Genomic DNA, 3,631 nt, shown 5'->3' on the forward strand with positions numbered 1-3,631 from the left:
ATAACACTACAATGGCCTCTGAGTGTTCAAGTAAAATGGAGAGTTGCACATCTCTCACTTCAAATCAAAAGCTAGAAACGATTAAGCTTAGTGAGGAAGGCATGTTGAAAGCCAAGACAGGCCAAAAGATAGGCCTCTGTTGCCAAACAGTTAGCCAGGTTGCGAACGCAAAGGAAAAGTTCTTGAAGGAAATTAAAAGTGTTACTCCAGTGTACACAGGAATAGTAAGAATGTGAAACAGCCTTCTTGCTGATCTAGAGAGAGTTTTAGTTGTCTGTGTAGACAATCGAACCAGCCACAACATTTCCTTAAGCCAAGGCCTAATCCAGGACAAGGCTCTAACTCTCTTCAGTTCTACAAAGGCTGGGCTGGAAGAGGTGAGGAAGCTGGAGAAGAAAAGTTGGAAACTAGCAAAAGAGTAGAGGTTGATTCATGAGGTTTAAGGAAAGACATTGTCTCAATAACATAAAAGCGGAAAGTGAAGCAGCAAGTGCGAATTACAAACTGCAACAACTTATCCAGGAGATCTAGCCAAAATCATCGATGAAGGTAGCGACACTGAATAACACAATGCAAACGAAACAGATTTCCATTGGAAGAAAACACCATCTAGGACTTATACAGCTAGAGACAGTAGTCAATGCTTGGCTTAAAAGTTTCAAAGGACAGGATGACTCGCTTGTTAGGGGCTAATACAGCAGGTTGAATAAGTAGGTTGAAGTTGAAGCATATTTACCATTCCAAAATCCTAGGGCCCTTACGAATGATGCTAAATCTCTCAAAATGGAAGTAAAATCACTGCCGGGTCACCCCCAGCCCAACTCCAGCCATCGCGGTGGCCAGGGGGAGGAGGGCCATGATCCAAATGAACCAGAGCAGTTGAGAAAACTGTTTATTGGTGATCTGAGCTGTGAAACTACAGATGATAGTTTAAGAGAACATTTTGAGAAATGGGGCACACGGATAGATTGTGTGGTAATAAGAGACCCCCAAACCAAATGTTCCAGGGGCTTTGATTTTGTGACTTATTCTTGTGTTGAAGAGGTGGATGCAGCAATGTGTACTCAACCACACAAGGTTGATGGGCGTTCAGTGGAACCAAAGAGAGCTGTTTCTACAGAGGATTCTGTAAAGCCTGGTGCTCTAACAGTGAAGAAAATTTTTGTTGGTGGTATTAAAGAAGATATAGAAGAATATAATTTGAGAGACTACTTTGAAAAGTATGGCAAAATTGAAACCATAAGAAGTTATGGAAGATAGGCAGAGTGGAAAAAAGAGAAGATTTGCTTTTGTAACTTTAATGATCATGATACAGCTGATAAAATTGTTGTTCAGAAATACCATACTAATAATGGGCATAACTGAGAAGTGGAAAAGGCCCTTTCTAAACAAGAGATGCAGTCTGCTGGGTCACAGAGAGGTCGTGGAGGTGGATCTGTCAATTTTACGGGTTGTGGAGGAAACTCTGGAGATCTGGAGATAATTTTGGCTGTGGTGGAAACTTTGGTGGAAGAGGAGGCTAGAGGGGTGGAGAAGGTGGCAGCAGAGGTAGTTATGGAGGAGGTGATGGTGGATATAATGGACTTGGAGGTGAAGGTGGCAACTACCGCGGTGGTCCTGGTTATAGTAGTAGAGGGGGCTAGGGTGGTGGTGGACCAGAATATGGAAACCAAGGTGGTCGATATGGTGGCGGTGGTGGAGGATATGATGGTCACAATGAAGGAGGAAATTTTGGTGGTGGGAACTATAGTGGTGGTGGGAACTATAATGATTTTGGAAATTAGAGTGGACAACAACGATCAAATTATGGACCCATAAAAGAGGGCAGTTTTGGTGGAAGAAGCTCAGGCAGTCCCTATGGTGGTGGTTATGGATCTGGTGTTGGAAGTGGTGGATATGGTAGCAGAAGGTTCTAAAAACAGCAGAAAAGGGCTACAGTTCTCAGCAAGAGAGAGAGTGAGGAGTTGTCAGGAAAGCTGCAGGTTACTTTGAGACAGTCACACCAAAAGCATTAGAGGAACTGTAAAAATCTGCCACAGAAGGAACAATGATCCACAGTCAGAAAAGTTACTGCAGCTTAAACAGGAAACCCTTCATGTTCAGGACTGTCATAGCCACAGTTTGCACAAACTGGAGCTATTGGTTAATGCAATGTAGTGCCAATTAGATGTACATTCCTGAGGTCTTTTAGCTGTTGTAGCTTTGTCTTTGTCTTTTTCTTTTCATTACATCAGGTATATTGCCCTGTAAATTGTGGTAGTGGTAACAAGAATAAAAAATTAAGGAATTTTTAACTTTTCAATATTTGTGTAGTTCAGTTTTTCTACATTCTAGTATAGAAACTTTAACAAAATGCAGTTTTGAAGGTGTTTCCTTGTGAGTTAACAAGTAAAGAAGATCATTGTTAATTATTATTTTGTATGAATGTTGCTAAAGTTAACTGTAAAGAAAGACCTGCCGACTTGCAGTTTAAGGGGAATGTATTCTCCCCATTTCCAAACCATGATATGAATGGGCACTCACATGTGGAGAGAATAGATATCTGTGTGTTTGCAATGTATGTTTTAGACAAATAGGATTGGGTATTTAAATTAGCATTTGTGAATTTAGTAGCATTAAGATTACCTTCAAATGAAAAAAAAATCTCAAAATTTCTATTTGGTTGTTGTGTATTTTCTTTTAAAATGTAATCATATGATTTTAGTGTGTTAGACTTGCTGAGTCCTAGCTGTGTTTAGAACATCTCCATTCTACATTTACCTTGGTCAAATCTGAACTGCTGCCATAGGTTTTGGGTGTAAAGAATGTTTACTGCCCTCCATTTAAATTCTGAAAAGGGATAGTGTATGTTTTCCCTCTCCTATATTAGAAACCATTCTTAAAATCTTTTCAAAATATAGGACCATTAAGTCTGCTATACCTGAGCAAATTAGTGGGTACCTTTTTTTCTTTTATAAAGCACAAGAGGTCCATACATCTTGAGTTATTTTTCTTAGTTTAAATGTTTTTATACAAGTTCTCAGAGCAGGAGAATAAAAATCATGCATTATTAAACCCCTAACTGGCTGGCATTCTTTCCTGTTTGTACACTATACATTTTGCTGGATGAAACCAAGGATAGTTTAGGTGTAATTATCCAAAATAACCTAACTGCAGCAGAAATGTAGCACAGTTGCTTCATACAAGCTTCTCACTTCCTACAGACCTGAATTCAAATTTGGATAATCAGAGTTCTTAAATTCCCAAAGAACATACTGTTATTTATTGTGTATATTTCAACATAAATCATGTTGCTACCAATTTGTTTGGAAGGCCCTAGTTGAGAAGAGTTTTAGATAATAAGGTTGTGTGTGTGTATATGTGTGTGTGTATATATATGTGTGTGTGTGTATGTGTGTGTGTATATATGTATATACGTGTGTGTGTGTGTGTGTGTGTGTGTGTGTATATATATATATAAATGTCCTCTATGTTTGGCACCAGCTAGTGCTTACAATTTCATTCAAGCCCTGAGTATGTGCCCTGCTGTTATTCTTTCTTTGGCAGCTGAACATTGAATTCAAGATTCTTATTTTTGTTTTAAGAAGTACTAAGCAAAATAAGCAATAAACGGGGGAATGGAGCATGCTAG

The 3,631-nt window shown here is 39.1% G+C and overlaps 1 pseudogene; it reads left to right on the forward strand.

Annotated features, from left to right (window-relative positions):
• The first annotated feature begins 783 nt into the window (after positions 1–783).
• On the forward strand, positions 784–2,086 carry LOC105529417 (annotated as a pseudogene).
• The last annotated feature ends 1,545 nt before the right edge of the window (positions 2,087–3,631 follow it).

Source organism: Mandrillus leucophaeus, unplaced genomic scaffold (genome assembly GCF_000951045.1).
Source record: "Mandrillus leucophaeus isolate KB7577 unplaced genomic scaffold, Mleu.le_1.0 Scaffold764, whole genome shotgun sequence".
Lineage (NCBI taxonomy): Eukaryota > Metazoa > Chordata > Mammalia > Primates > Cercopithecidae > Mandrillus > Mandrillus leucophaeus.